Source organism: Calonectris borealis, chromosome 1 (assembly GCF_964195595.1).
Source record: "Calonectris borealis chromosome 1, bCalBor7.hap1.2, whole genome shotgun sequence".
NCBI lineage: Eukaryota > Metazoa > Chordata > Aves > Procellariiformes > Procellariidae > Calonectris > Calonectris borealis.
The window spans coordinates 167,029,618-167,048,575 of record NC_134312.1 but is presented as its reverse complement, the minus strand read 5'-3'; positions in this window follow the sequence as shown (position 1 = coordinate 167,048,575).

Below are 18,958 nucleotides of genomic sequence, written 5' to 3'. Positions count from 1 at the left end.
CAGAGGAGAAGCAAGGGAGGATACAATAACGAAATAAAATGAAGGGGAAAAATTTGGAACATAAAGAATACCATGAAAAGTAGTGGAACAAAATAGATAAAAGATACCAAGGGAGGCCATTCTTTTAGTAGGATGTTGTACTGGGTTGTACTGGGTCTGGCCGGGATTGGATTAATTTTCTTAATAGCAACCCATATAGTGCTGTGTTTTACATTTGTGACTAAAACAGTGTTGGTAACACATCAATGTTTTAACTGTTGCTGAGTAGTGCTTGCACAGCATCAAGGCCTTCTCTGTTTCTCACTCTGCCCCACCAGCAAGAAGGCTGGGAGTGGGCAAGAGTTTGGGAGCAGATACAGCCAGGACAGCTGACCCCAGCTGACCAAAAGTATATCCCAAACCATGTAATATCATGCTCAGCAATAAAACTGGGAAGTAGTCTTTCCAAAATACCCATTGCTGAGAGACTGGCTGGGCATTGGTCCGCTGGTGGGAGGTGGTAGTGATTGCCTCTGCATCACTTGGGTTTTTTTACCTCTCCTTTCGTTAAACTGTCTTTATCTCAACCTGTGAGTTTTTCTTGCTTTTGCTTTTATAGTTCTTATCCCCATCCCTCTGGGGGCAGGGACTGAGTGAGCAGCTTGGGTGCTTAGTTTCTGGCTGAGGTCAACCCACCACAAAAGTGAAAGCGAGATGGGGTGAACAGATGTCATTCAAGAGAGACTCTATTAGAAAGGATGTTAGTCTTGTGTGCTTCTACCGAGATGAGAACGAATTTGAATAAAATTACTAATTTGAAGGAAGCTGATGAAGCAATGAAAGATGTATTATACAGCACTGTAAAATGATAAAAAATAAGTTACTTGAAACAAACAGTGATGAAAGAAAAAAAAAAGTCAGAGGTAGTAGGAACAGCAGGTGTGGAACTGAAAGAATGAAGTGGGGGATGAATTCACACAGAATCTTGTTTTATTACAATCTTTCATTATAAAGAGATCTTTCTGACTTCATGCTGATGTAAAAATCATGCAACTTCACTGAATTTCACTGAATTAGAATAAATTAACTGAAGTAATGCAAAATCAGTTCAATGCTTTTAAAGAGCAGACAATTTAACATATTAAGGACAAAAACATTTTTATTATTTCAATACCATAGTATGTATGCACATTATGTATCATACATATAATACATATACATACTGCATGTACACATTATGTAGTAGATATACTATATACATATTATATATACATATGTAGTGTGTATATATGTATATAAATGTAGTATGTGTGTATATTCACATTATATAAATAATGTACATAGAAAGAGAGCATATATAGACAATAGCCAAATGCACCTTTGTTTTATTCTGTTCCAAGACTCTATTCATTTTGAGTAAATACATGGAAAATGTTGTTCATCCACAGGTTATGGAATACTTAAGAGAGGACATCAGCCTAGAGAACAAGGATAAACTCTCCTTAAAACTGTTATGGTTTAACCCCAGCTGGCAACTAAGCACCACACAGATGCTCGCTCACTCCCCCCTGGGGGGATGGGAGAGAGAATCGGAAGGGTAAAAGTGAGAAAACTCATGGGCTGAGGTAAAGACAGTTTAATAGGGAAAGCAAAAGCCATGCATGCAAGCAAAGCAAAACAAGGAATTAATTCACTCCTTCCCATCGGCAGGCAGGTGTTCAGCCATCTCCAGGAAAGCAGGGCTCCATCACGCATAACAGTTACTTGGGAAAACAAACGCCATCACTCCAAACGTCCCCCCTTCCTTCTTCTTCCCCCAGCCTTATATGCTGAGCATGACGTCATATGGCATGGAATACCCTGTTGGCCAGTTGTGTCAGCTGTCCTGGCTATGTTCCCTCCCAGCTTCTTGTGCACCTGGCAGAGCATGGGAAGCTGAAAAGTCCTTGACTAGCATAAACACTACTTAACAACAACTAAAACATCAGTGTGTTATCAATATTCTTCTCACACTGAATCCAAAACACAGCACTATACCAGTTACTACGAAGAAAATTAACTATTCCAGCTGAAACCAGGACATACATATAGAGAAACTTCTTTCTTACCAAATTATTTTTATGTGCTCCACTTTAAATGAAAAATATATGTACCATTTTCTTGGTTCCCTGTGATGCCAGATGCTTCGTACAATTAAATGCCATTACTCTCTCATTAGGAGTCAATGATGATTTCACCAATAATTATTAGTGTCATGCACAGTATATTAGCAATAGAAATAGAATAGACCAAAACAATAACAACAAAACCAAAACAGGTAACTTAGCAGAAATAAAAAGTAAGATATGTAAACCATTGGGTTTTTTAGAACATTTTCCATTTTGTTTGTGGATCCTGTCTTCTGTATATCACTGCTACTTGCAAATGCATCTACACAGAATGAAGTGGGTTGGAGAGCGACCTCCAGGCTAAAACACTTGCTGTAGTTAGTTGTTGCTGGAATGCTAGCTCTAGGGAGCTCTTCCACTGCCTTTTCATTGAGCTCCAGTGCCCTTGCTGCACCAGATCTTTCATAACTTAATGAAAGAGCAAATAGTGAGATTACTTCCAGTGATCTCTGCAAAGGCACTTCGAAGTGTCTGATTCCTCACCTTAGGAGAGCCTTGCAACCCATAGCACTCAAGCAATATTAATGTCACCAATCATTCTAAGAGCAAGACTCTGCTGTAGAAATTCCAGGCAGTTTTTAGCCTCTGCAATTTTCAAATCAAGTAATTCAATAATTTTTCACCATAACTACCACAGTTAATATTAATAACTTCTAATTATTAGATATATCTATTCCATCTTATTATAGCTAATCACTACAGCTATTTTTGTTGAACTAACTTTTCTGGAAAAGAAGTAAAGAACATTTTCCTATTTTTGTTGTTTTAAAATACCTTTCAAATAAACAACTTTGCTCTCCTCCCATTTCTCCCTCCTAACTTGAAAGCAATTTTCTTAAAATTGATATCAAAAGATCTGAATATGTGTTTATGTTGTTCAACAATGTTCTTCATATTTTCTTTTAGTTCAAAGTATTTTTTCATCCAATTTGACAGCTGCAGCCCTGAGAGGCTGCAGTTGAGATCTGAGTATGTATTTCAAGACTGTAAAATTGGAAACATCTTTATCTTAGTACTTATCAAGTTCTCAGATTAAAGACGGTAAACACGACAGTGTTTCACATAAACTCCTGCTGAGATTTTGCTAGGGGATTTTTTTGTCTGTTTTTGTTTTGTTTTGTTTTTTTTTTGTTTGGTTTTTTGTTTTTCTTACTTTTTATTGGAAGACTGTTTCAAAATATCTGCTCTTTATTTTCTGGTCTTAAGCATCTAACTGCCCAGCCAACACAAAAATTTATCACCACTCATAATAATCCATTCTTTCAAAACTAGGAACTTTGCCAAAAATATCTGCAGTATATTTTAAGGATTATAAGGATCACTGGGATTTTGTCACTTCAAGAATTAGAGAGCTATAACATCCCTTGCGTCAAAGCAGCTGCTGGCATTTTCCCAGTGTATGTGGTTCTTGAACTACAAAATATCAATTTGCTTTGGATTTGTTTTCTTTCCACCCTTGTCTCCATTTCAGCATAATTCCTTTTGCAAAATAGTAATGATCTGTTATTCAATAGAAGTTAATACAAAATTTTATTTATATTTTATTGGGGTTTTAGTAACTGTGTTTCATCAACATAGTATTTAGACATTCTAGATAAACTGTCTGTGAATATTTCAAAGCATTTCAAAGACTTTCTTTTCTCTTCTATTTACTTTTGATGCTTTGTTATCATTTATTCCCACTTATGCCGTGGTTTAACCCCAGCCAGCAAATAAACCCCACAAAGCCGCTCAGTCACCCCCCACTCCGGGAGGGCACAAGTAGGAAAACTCCCAGGTTGAGATAAAAACAGTTTAATAACTGAAATAAAATGAAGTAGAACAGTAATAATAACAATGAGAACAACAACAATAACAGAATATACAAAACAGGCGATGCACAATGCAACTGCTAACTGACCGCCAACGGCGTGTCACAAATGGGGGGCGAGCCTCCCCCCCCCACCTAGTTTTTATACTGATCATGATGTCACATGGTATAGAATACCTCACTGACCACTTCAGTCCACCAGTAACTAACATCATACAATTCAGTTCATTGGCTATTTTCACCCAAAATCAAACCCCCTTGAGGTACACATCGGACTTCCCCATCCTTTCGCATCACCCACCAAGTGCACCCAGGTCCTTGAGCAAAAGCAATCCCACGAATGGGTTTTCCCTTGCCAGAAGCAGGAGTAACCCAGACTGTCTTCCCCAGCATATTTCTTATGTGCACGACAAGGACTTTATCCCCCTCTACAGTACGTAAGAGTCTTGATTGGGCAGGGCCAGCTTGAGTGACAGATCCCCTAATGTTGACTAACCAGATGGCTTTTGCTAAATATGTATCCCAACGCTTGAATGTCCCACCACCCATTGCCCTCAGTGTTGTCTTTAGCAGCCCATTGTATCGTTCAATATTTCCAGAGGCTGGTGCGTGGTAGGGGATGTGATATGCTCACGCAATGCCATGCTCTTTGGCCCAGGTGTCTACGAGGGTGTTTCGGAAATGAGTCCCATTGTCTGACTCAATTCTTTCTGGAGTGCTACATCTCCATAAGACTTGATTTTCAAGACCCAAGATAGTGTTCCTGGCAGTGGCATGGGACACAGGATATGTTTCCAGCCAACCTGTGGTTACTTCCACCATGGTGAGCACATGGCGCTTGCCTTGTTGGGTTTGTGGGAGCGTGATGTAATCAATCTGCTAAGCCTCTCCATATTTATATTTCAACCATCGTCCTCCATACCAAAGAGGCTTTACTCGCTTGGCTTGTTTGATTGCAGCGCATGTTTCACATTCATGGACAACGTGTGCAAGAGTGTCCATGGTCAAGTCCACCCCTCGATCACGAGCCCATCTATATGTTGCATCTCTTCCTTGGTGGCCTGAAGTGTCATGGGTCCACCGAGCTATAAATAATTCACCCTTATGTTGCCAGTCCAAATCCACCTGGGCCACTTCAATCTTAGCAGCTTGGTTCACCTGCTGGTTGTTTTGGTGTTCCTCAGTGGCCCGACTCTTGGGTACGTGAGCATCTACGTGACGTACTTTTACAGTCAGGTTCTCTACTCGGGCAGCAATATCTTGCCACAATGCGGCAGCCCAGATGGGTTTACCTCTGCGCTGCCAGTTGTTCTGCTTCCACTGCTGCAACCACCCCCATAGGGCATTTGCCACCATTCATGAGTCAGTATAGAGATAAAGTACTGGCCATTTTTCTCGTTCAGCAATGTCCAAGGCCAGCTGGATGGCTTTCACCTCTGCAAACTGGCTTGATTCACCTTCTCCTTCAGCAGTTTCTGCAACTTGGCGTATAGGACTCCGTACAGCAGCTTTCCACCTCCGATGTTTTCCCACAAGGAGACAGGACCCATCACTGAACAGGGCATATTGCTTCTCATTTTCTGGTAGTTTATTATACAGTGGGGCCTCTTCAGCACGTGTCACCTCCTCCTCTGGGGATATGCCAAAATCTTCGCCTTCTGGCCAGTTTGTGATCACCTCCAAGATTCCTGGGCGACTGGGGTTTCCTATTTGGGCCCGTTGTGTGATTAGTGCGACCCACTTACTCCACGTAGCATCGGTTGCATGATGTGTAGAGGGGACGCTCCCTTTAAACATCCAGCCCAGCACCGGCAGTCAGGGTGCCAGGAGGAGCTGTGCTTCAGTACCAACCACTTCCGAAGCAGCTCGAATCCCTTCATATGCTACCAATATCTCCTTCTCAGTTGGAGTGTAGCGGGCCTCGGATCCTCTGTATCCCCAACTCCAGAACCCTAAGGGTCGACCTTGAGTCTCCCCTGGTGCTTTCTGCCAGAGGCTCCAGGTAGGGCCATTCTCCCCGGCTGCGGTGTAGAGCACATTCCTTACATCTTGTCCTGCCCGGACTGGCCCAAGGGCTACTGCATGAACTATCTCCTGTTTAATTTGTTCAAAGGCTTGTTGTTGCTCAGGGCCCCACTTGAAGTTGTTCTCCTTCCTGGTCACATGATAGATAGGGCTTACAATTTGACTGTAATTTGGAAGATGCATTCTCCTAAAGCCCACAACGTCTAAGAAAGCTTGTGTTTCCTTTTTGATAGTTGGTGGAGACATGGCTGTTATTTTGTTGATCACATCCATTGGGATCTGACGATGTCCATCTTGCCATTTTATTCCTAAAAACTGGATCTCCTGTGCAGGTCCCTTGACCTTACATCATTTTATGGCAAAACCGGCCTTCAGAAGGATTTGGACTATTCCCTTTCTCAAAAACCTCTTCTGCTGTGTTGCCACATACAGTGATGTCATCAATGTATTGCAGGTGTTCCGGAGCCTCACCTTGTTGCAGCGCGGTGTGGATCTGTCCATGGCAAATGGTAGGCCTGTGTTTCCACCCCTGGGGCAGTCGGTTCCAGATGTACTGGACGCCCCTCCAAGTGAAAGCAAACTGTGGCCTGTGCTCTGCTGCCAAAGGGATTGAGAAGAATGCATTAGCAATATCAATTGTGGCTACTACTTGGCTGCCTTTGACTCCAGTTCGTACTGGAGTTCTAGCATGTCCGGCATGGCAGCACTCAGTGGCGACGTGACTTCGTTCAGACCACAGTAGTCTACTGTTAGTTTCCACTCTCCATTGGACTTTCGCACTGGCCGTATGGGACTGTTAAAGGGTGAGTGAGTCTTGCTGATCACTCCTTGGCTCTCCAGTAGATGAATCAGCTCATGGATGGGGATCAGGGAGTCTCGGTTGGTGCGATATTTCCACCGGTGCACTGTTGTGGTAGCGATTGGTACCTGCTGTCCTTGGACCTTCAACAACCCCACAACAGAAGGGTCCTCCGAGAGACCAGGCAAGGTAGACAGCTGTTTAATTTCCTCTGTCTCCAGGGCAGCTATACCAAAAGCCCACCAGTACCCTTTTGGGTCCTTAAAATACCCTCTCCTGAGGTAGTCTATGCCAAGGATGCACGGAGCCTCTGGGCCAGGAACAATGGGGTGCTTCTGCCACTCATTCCCGCTTAGGCTCACTTCGGCCTCCAATACAGTTAGCTCTTGGGATCCCCCTGTCACTCCAGAAATACAGATGGGTTCTGCCCCTTTATAGCTTGATGGCATCAGGGTACACTGTGCACCGGTGTCTACTAGAGCCTTATACTCCTGTGGCTCTGATGTGCCAGGCCATCGAATCCACACAGTCCAGTAAACCCGGTTGTCCCTTTCCTCCACCTGGCTGGAGGCAGGGCCCCTCTAGTCCTGGTCATCATATTCACTATCCACTTCTTGTAAGTATGAATCAGAAGTCCCTTTATTAAGATTGGAAGTGGAATCAGCCCTTCTACTCTGTCTGGGGAGCTGCTCACCGGAGGCTGGAGCAGCAGTTTTCCTTGAAGAACCCCCTTTTGTGGTTGTTTTCCCTTGCAACTCATGTACCCGTGCCTGTAGGACTGAGGTAGGTTTTCCATCCCACTGCCTCATGTCCTCTCTGTGGTCACGCAGGTAAAACCACAGGTTGCCCCGGGGTGCCTCTTGAGCAGAGGGACACTTGCTCCTAATGGCTGAGACACTGGCCCATGCAGGTGGGGAGTAGGACATATCCTCTTTGAGTTGCTGGACCTCCTGAGACAGTTTCTCCACAGCAGAGACACAGGCCCGTAGGGAGGAAAAGAGACTTTCTTCATATTGCTGGAGTTGGCCAGCCAATTCATCTACTGTTTGTTCCTCTCCATCTCTCCAGGTCATTATTGCCAATGAGTTTGCATATGACGCTGGTGCGGTCCGTACAAACTTCCGCCACATGGGTGGGATGCACTTGACTTCATCTGGGTCTTTGGATAACTGCTCGTTATTCAGGTCATCATAAATCACTTCCAGCATGGCTAATTCCCTCAGGTACTGGATATCTCTCTCCATGGTGGTCCACTTGCCTGGGTGGCATATAACATCTTCCTTGAAGGGATACCTTTCCTTCACACCTGACAGGAGTCGCCTCCAGAGGCTGAGGACTTGTGCCCCTTGTCCAATTGCTTTGTCAATGCCCCCTTCCCTAGAAAGGGATCCCAGCTGCTTGGCTTCCCTACCCTCTAATTCCAGGCTACTGGCCCTGTTATCCCAGCATCGGACCAGCCAGGTGACAATGTACTCGCCTGGACGACGGCTGAAGTCTTTTCGCATATCTCGCAGCTCACCCAGAGATAGGGATCAGGTGATCACCATCTCATTTACGGGTTCTGCCTCCTCCTCCTCCTGTTCTCATGATGGCCCTGGTTCATTTTCATCCCTTACTAAATGAGCTGATTTTCTTGTGCATTTTCTTTTTTGTATAGGGGTGACTGATACCAGCATGGGTTGATTCCCTGTTGCAGGGGACGGAGTAGCCGCCATGCCTGCCGTGGGGGGTGGAGTAGCCGCTGTATTTGCCATGGGGGGTGGAGTAGCCACAAGACCTGATGTTTTGTCATCAGCTGCAGAGACGTTTCCTTCCCCTTGGGGGTTCTGAGTGGTGTTAAATAGGGCTCGGTAGGCGTGGGCCAGGCCCCAGCACATTGTAGTGATTTGTGTCTCCCTAGAATGGCCAGGGTGACAGCATACTTCTTCCAAATATTCTACTAATTTTTCAGGGTTCTGCCATTGTTCAGGGGTGAAGTTCCAGAACACTGGGGGTGCCCACTGTCCTAGGTATTTGCCCATGCTATCCCACTCGCCCTGCCACTCATAACTATCCAGCCTTGGGGCAGATCTCTGGATGACATTCTTAAAATGCTTACTAACCTTGGATAAAACCAAAACAATATTCCCAAGGAGTACCAATAGATGTATCTTAACTACCCAAGGATGTTCAAGATACTGACAAGTTAACAAAGGAGACGACATCACAGAGGAAGGTAGTGAGGGTGCCATTCTCTATTTCCTCCATAAAAAATCTCTCAAAGGAAGAGGTATAATTGCTAATGGTCTCGAAATACAGTAACGGCTTCATTACAAATCCCAAATACCATATAACCCCCAATGCCAGCGTTTTAGTAACAAATCTCCCAGGCAAAACATCATTAACCATTGCAGAGCACAGCAGACTACAAAACCCAACTCCAATCTTTAACAGGTACAGTAAAAACAAGAGCATGGTGCAGAACAAATTAATATGTTACCAGATATAAATTCCTTAATATGCTCTAATTAATCTGTTGTTATCTCAACCCTTCGCTGCCCCACGTTGGGCGTCAGAAGAGACTGTCGTGGTTTAACCTCAGCCAGCAAATAAACCCCACACAGCCGCTCACTCAGCCCCCTCCTCCGGTGGGATGGGGGAGAGAATCGGGAGGGCACAAGTAGGAAAACTCCCGGGTTGAGATAAAAACAGTTTAATAATTGAAATAAAACGAAGTAGAACAATAATAATAACAATGAGAACAACAACAAGAACAGAATATACAAAACAGGTGATGCACAATGCAACTGCTCACCGACCGCCGACGGCGTGTCACGAATGGGGGACAAGGCTTCTCCCTCCCCCCCCCCACCTAGTTTTTATACTGAGCATGATGTCACATGGTATAGAATACCCCATTGGCCAGCTGGGTCTACCACCCCGGCTGCACTCCCCCCCCCACCCCCCCCACCCCCTCCCCACCCCCAACACCCCCCCTCCCCACCCCCAACACACACACATCCCCCCTCCCCCCCCCCCCCCTCCACCCCCCCCCCCCCCCCCCGCCCGGTCCAGTGCAAGCACCACCCAGCAACAGCCAAAGAATCAATGGGCCATCAACGCTCCTTTCACACCAAACCCAAAACACAGCACACTCCCCAAGCTACTGGGAAGAAAGTTAACTCTGTCCCAGCCAGAACCAGGATGACTTATTATTCTCACTTATATTTGGGAAATGGAGGATTATGCTGTCAGACACAAACACTGAGATTTTTGACATTATGCAACCAAATTCTGCCTTAAATATTTCATTGTACATTCTCATTGTTTCTAGTTTTGCATCAGTATGTTGAAATTATGATTTAGCACTACATTTTTAAACACCAGCAATTTGCACACATAAACAAATGGATAATTGCTTAAGAATACAATTTAATGGGTAGTGTTATTTCAAAAACAGACAAATAAAATTCTGCCTGAGAGAACCAAAAAACAAAAGTCACTTCAGCCATTATTCCACAAATGGGTAAATTACTTCCTGCTTTGTCCAGGTTAAATTTGAAGGGAGAGATATTCAGCTCTCACATGCTGTCATGAAGAGTATGCAGCTGTTATCTCGAGCTGTCATCCTGTTCCATGGGGTTGGTGGATGTATGATGAGGCACAGTGTGTAACATTGATGAAGTACATGGTTGACTTCTGCATGGCCTACAGGTCACTGCTGCTTCCACCAATGAAAAAGTTTGAGATGGTAATTACAAAAATATGTGCCACTCAGCGCTGAAGAAATACACAACCCACACTGCAGAGCAGCTGGAACAGCAAGTACCAGCTCTTCAAGTTTGATCCCCTTTTCCATCTCTTTTCTGTAGAAAACAAGCAGCTCAACCACAGCCCCCTAACCTTTGAGGGCAGCAAATTTCATATTTCTCTGCAGTACTGAAAAGACTTGATCTGACACTAACAATCTGCACTGGATAATATCTGCCAGGAAGTACATTTCCAATTGCATTTGGATGTTCAGATCCCATATAACTTTTGCCCTTAGAGTATCTCCTCTCAGTTTCTCATATGTTTAAATGATGAGAATGGTCTCTCTCTCTTTCTTTCATATATATACATTGTACTAAACACACTGGAACAATCTCATACTGAGATATCCAGGCATTATTTCAATATTACTATTATCGGTTCAAGCTGGAAGGAATCATCTTATTTACTAAAATTATATAATTAAATCAGTCATTTATACATCCAGTAATAATTGTCTGGAGTACAGATTATGACCCATTCTCTTAAACAGAAGATTGACAACTATTGAAATTTCTTTTCAATATAAAACTAGAAAACTGAAGGAATATTTTGTTCCTGAAATTTGATAATATTGCAGATAAAATTTTGCCCAGTTTCTATAGTGGCAGAAACTGTGCCTAGCTTCAGAAGTTTTTTGGGTCTGTTTTTCACAGCTGCTACCGTCTTGCACATTGGAAAATGAAGAGAATATTGAAATCAACAGTAAAGTCTAATTTTGTTAACGAAAACATGAATGCCATTCGATTTTTAATATAGATCTGACAGTGACTCTATTGCAGCTCTCAGTTGCCCTGCTTTACTTCTATCTTATGAGAAAAATTGAAGCATATTGATGTTTTCTTTCACTGTCTCATTGTGTGTTTTCTAACAACTCATTAAGTAATTAACCTTTTCAAAACCCTCAGTCTTAACCTATCTCTGTACACACTGACTTTTGTGAATTAGGCCATCAAAGAGCTTTTAAAAATCCCACGGAACTGGATTATTACTTGTTTATCTCCGAGTAATTAATTCTTAAAAAAAAAAAAAAAAAAGAAAAAAAAGGAGGGTGGGGGTAGTTTTGTAATCATTGCTGAATTCCCATTTGAAGGTACAAGCTTTGTCCAAGCACAGCTGCAAAGTTATTCATTAAAACTCCAAGTGCTTTTTAAGCAATTTTTGTACTTACTTTTCTTTTTCAATTAACATAAACGTTAGGAAAAGTACACTGCCTTTTTATACCTCATTTTAAATCTCTTTAAAGACTAGAAGTGTTACTGCTGTGCAGATTTTTTTATCCACAATGTGTTTCTTTCACTTTTCACTGTAACGCTTGCTCTTTAGAAAACTTCATTCCATGTGTAAACTGTCCTATAAATCTTCAGGTCATCTTAATCACTGTCATCACATTATTGCATTAATTCTAATACGTTTTCAGTTTAAAACTCTATTATCATTTTCATTTCATTATACTGAACTGTAGACAAAATTTGGTTTATGATCTGTCTAAATCACCTTTGGAGACACTTTTTCAGACTAAATTAGAAATTATTAGAAACTACTAGATGAAGTGGTTTCCTTCTGGTCGTGTAGATCCACAAACCCACTTAAAACTGTGTCAGGAGTGATATACAACTGCCATTAGAAAAATCACTAAGATTTTATAGGCATTTTCTGACACTGGCACTAACTTGTGAACTTTCTCTGTAAGTTCCCAAATGATGGGTTTTTTTGTATTTTATACCACCATAGAACATTCACAATTGAGGCTGAGAAAACAATTCACTCTAGATAGCATTTCCTAACCTTTTCACCAGTGACATTATGTTTAATAAAAATTAAGTTTTAGTTAAAGATTTTGTTTTGTCCTAATACTATATTTTACCTAGTTGTCTTTTGAGGTTACAATATCTGTTATTTTACCTGATGTTCAGTTTCTTTCCATTAATTTTCACTAAAACTACTTTTTAATCATTCAGGTTTTCACCTATTTATATATATTTGTGTGTATATGTACCATATAAGGAGTAGCTGAGGGAACTGGGATTGTTTAGCCTGGAGAAAAGGAGGCTCCAGGGAGACCTTATTGCTCTCTACAACTACCTGAAAGGAGGTTGTAGCAAGATGGAGGTTGGTTTCTTTTCCCAAGTAGCAAGTGATAAGATGAGAGGAAATGGCCTCAAGTTGCACCAGGGGAGGTTTAGATTGGATATGAGAAAAAATTTCTTCACTGAAAGGGTTGTCAAGCATTGGAACAGGCTGCCCAGGGAAGTGGTTGAGTTACCATCCCTGGAGGTGCAGACGACACCAAGTTGGGCGTGAGTGTTGATCTGCTCGAGGGTAGGAAGGCTCTGCAGAGGGACCTGGATCGATGGGCTAAGGCCAATTGTATGAGGTTCAACAAGGCCAAGTGCCGGGTCCTGCACTTGGTCCTGCACAACAACCCCATGCAATGCTACAGGCTTGGGGAAAGAGTGGCTGGAAAGCTGCCCAGAGGAAAATGACCTGGGGGTGCAGGTCAACAGCCAGCTGACCATGAGTCAGCAGTGTGCCCAGGTGGCCAAGAAGGCCAATGGCATCCTGGCCTGTATCAGAAATAGTGTGGCCAGCGAGACTAGGGAAGTGATCGTGCCCCTGTACTTGGCACTAGTGGGGCTGCACCTCGAATACTGTGTTCAGGTTTGGGACCCTCACTACAAGAAGGACATTAAGGTGTTGGAGCGTGTCCAGAGAAGGGCAACAAAGCTGGTGAAGGGCCTGGAGCACAAGTCTTATGAGGAGCGGCTGAGGGAACTGGGACTGTTTAGCCTGGAGAAGAGGAGGCTGAGGGGAGACCTCATCGCGCTCTACAACTTCCTGAAAGGAGGTTGTAGTGAGGTGGGTGTTGGTCTCTTCTGCCAAGTAACTAGCGACAGGACGAGAGGAAATGGCCTCAAGTTGCACCCGGGGAGGTTTAGATTGGACATTAGGAGAAATTTCTTTACTGAAAGAGTGGTCAGGCCTTGGAACAGGCTGCCCAGGGAAGTGGTTGAGTCATCATCCCTGGAGGTATTTAAAAGACGTATACCTGAGGCGCTTAGGGACATGGTTTAGTGGGCATGGTGGTGTTGGGTTGACGGTTGGACACGATGATCTTAGAGGTCTTTTCCAACCTTAATGATTCTATGATTCTATATACACAGTCTTCTGTATAGTTATGTGTTAAATATGGGTAAATATGTTTGTTTTTTTTTTTAAATAGATAAAATACAAAATGAAAAAACAGGGAATGACTGAATCAGAACATTTGGAAAACTTGTGTTTATAGGTGCATTGACTTGTAAACTTCACTTGTCACTGTCTAAACATCTTTAAAAGTTATATTTTTTAAATTGTAAGTTCAAAAACATATTATAAGTAAGATAAAATGTGAATATTGTACTACACAGTAACCATTTTATAAGTATATATGTGTGAATACATTCAAAGACAAGAGAGGGCAGAGTTTAGGCTGCTAGGATTACTTATCCATATTCATTTCATTCTTTGTTGTGCAACTGCATTATTTTCTCACAGAATTACAGAACAGCTGAGGTGGGAAAGCACCTCTGGAGATAATCTCAGCCAAATCCCCTGCTTAGAGCAGGGTCAACTAGAGCAAGTTACTCTGGGTTGTGTCCCTTCAGATTTTGAATATCTCTAAGGATGGAGACTCCACAACCTCTCTGGGCAATCTGTGCCACTGCTTGGTCACTCTCACAGTAAAAAAGTGTTTCCTGATGTTCAGACAGCACCTCCTGTGTTTCAGTTTGTGCCCATTGCCTCCAGTCCTGTTACTGGACACCACTGAAAAGAGCCTGGTTCCATCTTCTTTGCACCCTCCCTTCAGGTACACTGATTAGATACAGCCCAAAGCCTTCTCTTCTCCAGGCTGTACAGTCATGGCTCCTTCATAGGACATGCTCACATGAGCATTTTTGTGAACCTTCACTGGGCTCACTGGATGTGCATGTCTCTCCAGGGAGCCCAGAATTGGAAACAGTACTTCAGATGTGGCCTCACCAGAGCTAAGTAGAGCTGGTTTACTTTTTTAAAAGAGTTTTGACTTGAATTTGAAACTTACATCTTTGTTGGGTACTTACTTTACCTTCAGCAACACAATCTTCACAGAGCAGCGGACTGTGTAAATCCTATGAACCAGAGACAATGGATAGTGGGTATATGGCAGCCTGTGTAAAAAATGAAACCATAAGAAAACACCTCAATGAAAAAACAATTTTATCTGGAGTGATAAGACTGCATGACAGATGACTTGTAAAATATCTTTATTTTTCTGAATTTTGTGATGGTCTGGAAAAGAACATAAAAGAAACCATAAAAGTTACCACAGGAGTTATATATTTTTCAAAATAAAGTACTACTGAAGAATGACTTAAATGATCTTAATATCTTTTCTGCTTTATAATACATAATAATTTTTAAAACAGCTGGTTTACACCTGTGTTGTATCTTCTGTCATTTTAATATATTTACAAACACTGGTATAGATTTAGTGAAATATTTAGGCAGCTGAAAATCTAACTTTTAAGTGCCAGCCTTCTGGGACTTTATTCATTTTGGCTCCCTTGACCACGGGGAGGTTTACATGGCACCGGGCCTGCTGGTGACAGACGGAGTTCAGCTGTCTCACAGGGGGAAAAGGATTCTCGCTCATGAGCTGGCGAGGCTCATCGAGAGGGCTTTAAACTAGGTTTGAAGGGGGAAGGGGATAAAACCAGGCTCACTAGAGATGAGCCTAGGGGCAGCACGCCAATGTCGGGGAAGAAATCGCCAGTCCAGCTCAAGTGCATCTACACCAATGCACGCAGCATGGGCGGCAAACAGGAGGAGCTGGAAGCCATTGTTCAGCGGGGTAGCTATGACTTAGTTGCCATCACAGAAACATGGTGGGATGAGTCTCACGATTGGAGTGCTGCAATGGATGGCTGTAAGCTCTTCAGAAGGGACAGGCAAGGAAGGAGAGGCGATGGGGTAGGCCTGTATGTTAGCGAGTGCTTTGACTGTCTAGAGCTCAATGGTAGTGATGATGAGCTTGAGTGCTTGTGGGTAAGGATGAGAGGGAAGGCCAACAAGGCAGATATCCTGCTGGGAGTCTGTTATAGACCACCTAGCCAGGATGAGGAGGCAGATGAAATATTCTACCAGAGGCTGGCAGAAGTCTCACAGTCACAAGCCCTTGTTCTCGTGGGGGACTTCACCTTTCCAGACATCTGCTGGAAATACCACACGGCAGAGAGGAAACAGTCGAGGAGGTTCCTGGAGTGTGTGGAAGATAACTTCCTGACGCAGCTGGCAAGCGAGCCCACTAGGGGAGGTGCCTCGCTTGACCTGTTCACAAACAGAGAAGAACTGGTGGGAGATGTGGTGGTCAGAGGCCGGCTTGGGCTTACTGACCATGAAATGATAGAATACTCAATACTTCGTGAAGTAAAGAGGGGGGCTAGCAAAACCGCTACCATGGACTTCCAGAGGGTGGACTTTGGCCTGCTCAGGACACTGGTCAAGAGGGTCCCTTGGGAGACAGTCCTGAAGGGCAAAGGGGTCCAGGAAGGCTGGATGTTCTTCAAGAAGGAAGTCTTAAAGGCACAGGAGCAGGCAGTCCCCATGTGCCATAAGAAGAACGGGCGGGGAAGACGACCGGCCTGGCTGAACGGGGAGCTCTGGCTGGGACTCAGGAAAAAAAGGAGAGTTTACCACTTTTGGAAGAAGGGGCAGGCAACTCAAGAAGAGTACAGGGATCTCGTTAGGTCGTGCAGAGAGGAAATTAGAAAGGCAAAAGCCCAGCTAGAACTCAACCTGGCCACTGTCGTGAGAGACAACAAAAGTGCTTTTACAAGTATATTAATGACAAAAGGAGAGCCAAGGAGAATCTCCATCCTTTATTGGATGCAGGGGGGAACGTTGCCACCAAGGATGAGGATAAGGCTGAGGTACTTAACGCCTTCTTTGCCTCAGTCTTTAATATTCAGAGCAGTTATTCTCAGGGTACTCAGCCCCCTGAGCTGGAAGACAGGGACGGCGAGCAGGATAAACCCCCCATAATCCAAGAGGAAGAAGTTAATGACCTACTACGCCACCTGGATGCTCACAAGTCTATGGGGCCAGATGGGATCCACCCGAGGGTACTGAGGGAGCTGGCGGAGGAGCTTGCCAAGCCATTCTCCATCATTTACCAGCAGTCCTGGTTAACTGGGGAGGTCGCGGAAGACTGGAGACTTGCCAATGTGATGCCCATCTACAAGAAGGGCCGGAAGGAGGATCTGGGGAACTACAGGCCGGTCAGCCTGACCTTGGTGCCAGGGAAGATCATGGAGCGGTTTGTTTTGAGGGCGCTCACAAGCCATGTGCGGGACAACCAGGGGATCAGGCCCAGCCAGCACAGGTTCATGGAAGGCAGGTCCTGCTTGACCAACCTGATCTCCTTCTATGACCAGGTGACCCGCCTCGTGGATGAGGGAAAGGCTGTGGATGTGGTCTACCTGGACTTCAGTAAAGCCTTTGACACTGTCTCCCATGGCATTCTCCGAGAGAGGTTGGCAGCTCACGGCTTAGACAGGTGCACTCTTCGCTGGGTAAAAAAACTGGCTGGACGTCCGAGCCCAGAGAGTTGTGGTGGTGAACGGAGTTAAATCCAGTCAGCGGCCGGTCATGAGTGGTGTTCCCCAGGGCTCAGTTTTGGGGCTGGTGTTGTTCAATATCTTTACCCATGATCTGGATGAAGGGATTGAGTGCTCCCTCAGTAAGTTTGCAGATGACACCAAACGGGGTGGGAGTGTTGATCTGCTCGAGGGTAGGAAGGCTCTGCAGAGGGACCTGGACAGGCTGGATCGATGGGCTGAGGCCAATGGTATGAGGTTCAACAAGGCCAAGTGCCGGTCCTGCACTTCGGCCACAACAACCCCATGCAACGCTACAGGCTTGGGGAAGAGTGGCTGGAAAGCTGCCCAGAGGAAAAGAACCTGGGGGTGCTGATTGACAGCCGGCTGAACATGAGCTGGCAGTGTGCCCAGGTGGCCAAGAAGGCCAATGTATCAGAAATAGTGTGGCCAGCAAGACTAGGGAAGTGATCGTGCCCCTGTACTCGGCACTAGTGGGGCCGCACCTCGAATACTGTGTTCAGGTTTGGGCCCCTCACTACAAGAAGGACATTAAGGTGTTGGAGCGTGTCCAGAGAAGGGCAATGAAGCTGGTGAAGGGCTTGGAGCACAAGTCTTATGAGGAGCGGCTGAGGGAACTGGGACTGTTTAGCCTGGAGAAGAGGAGGCTGAGGGGAGACCTCATCGCGCTCTACAACTTCCTGAAAGGAGGTTGTAGTGAGGTGGGTGTTGGTCTCTTCTGCCAAGTAACTAGCGACAGGACGAGAGGAAATGGCCTCAAGTTGCACCCGGGGAGGTTTAGACTGGACATTAGGAGAAATTTCTTTACTGAAAGAGTGGTCAGGCCTTGGAACAAGCTGCCCAGGGAAGTGGTTGAGTCACCATCTTTGTAAGTATTTAAAAGACATGTAGATGAGGCGCTTAGGGACATGGTGTAGTGGGTATGGTGGTGTTGGGTTGACGGTTGGACTTGATGATCTTAGAGGTCTTTTCCAACTTTAATGATTCTATGATTCTATGATTCTATGATTTGTCCAGACAAAGAAATGCAACGCTACCTGAGATGCTTTAAGGCATTCAGGACATCTACGTGAGCCTCACAAGTGGGACACTGGACCAATAATTAAGCCATGTCCTTCTGCAAAATAGCCAGAGGCCAGATGCCATACCTTGAGGCATCTCAACAAGTACTAAAAGTTCATGTTTAGTCAATTGAATCCTGTTCTGGGAAGTGATGTATTTCATTCTGTATAATGTTGGGTGCTGACTTCTGTGCAGTTCTAGGACCTGGGAAATATGAACTTTACATACACATACAAAGTTCATGCAATTCTGGGGTAAACAACAGATAAACAGGAGTTGCATCACTTCATGACTTTAGATTCAGACACCTTGTTTCAACCAAAAACTCACTTGCACTCTAAAGATTATTTTGTTTGTTTGTTTGTTTGCTTATAGGTTCCAGTCAGTATTCTTCCACTAGTTTAGACACTGAAAGTTTAGAGGCAGTTGAGCTTTGTCAATTTAAAAAAAAAAACAAAAACGAAAACCAACAACCAAAACCACACATCATGTTGTTTTCAGAGACTTTCAGTATGTTTGTGTATCTTCATGAGTGGTCAGGTTTTGCCCAGGAAGTAGTTATGGTCTGTGACTTAACATGGTTACTTAATAAGAATTCTGTGATTGTTAATTTCAGTAGTATTCATGAGAAACCATAAGCCATTAGACTGTATATATATTTTTTTTCTTTGTAAGACTACATAGCAAA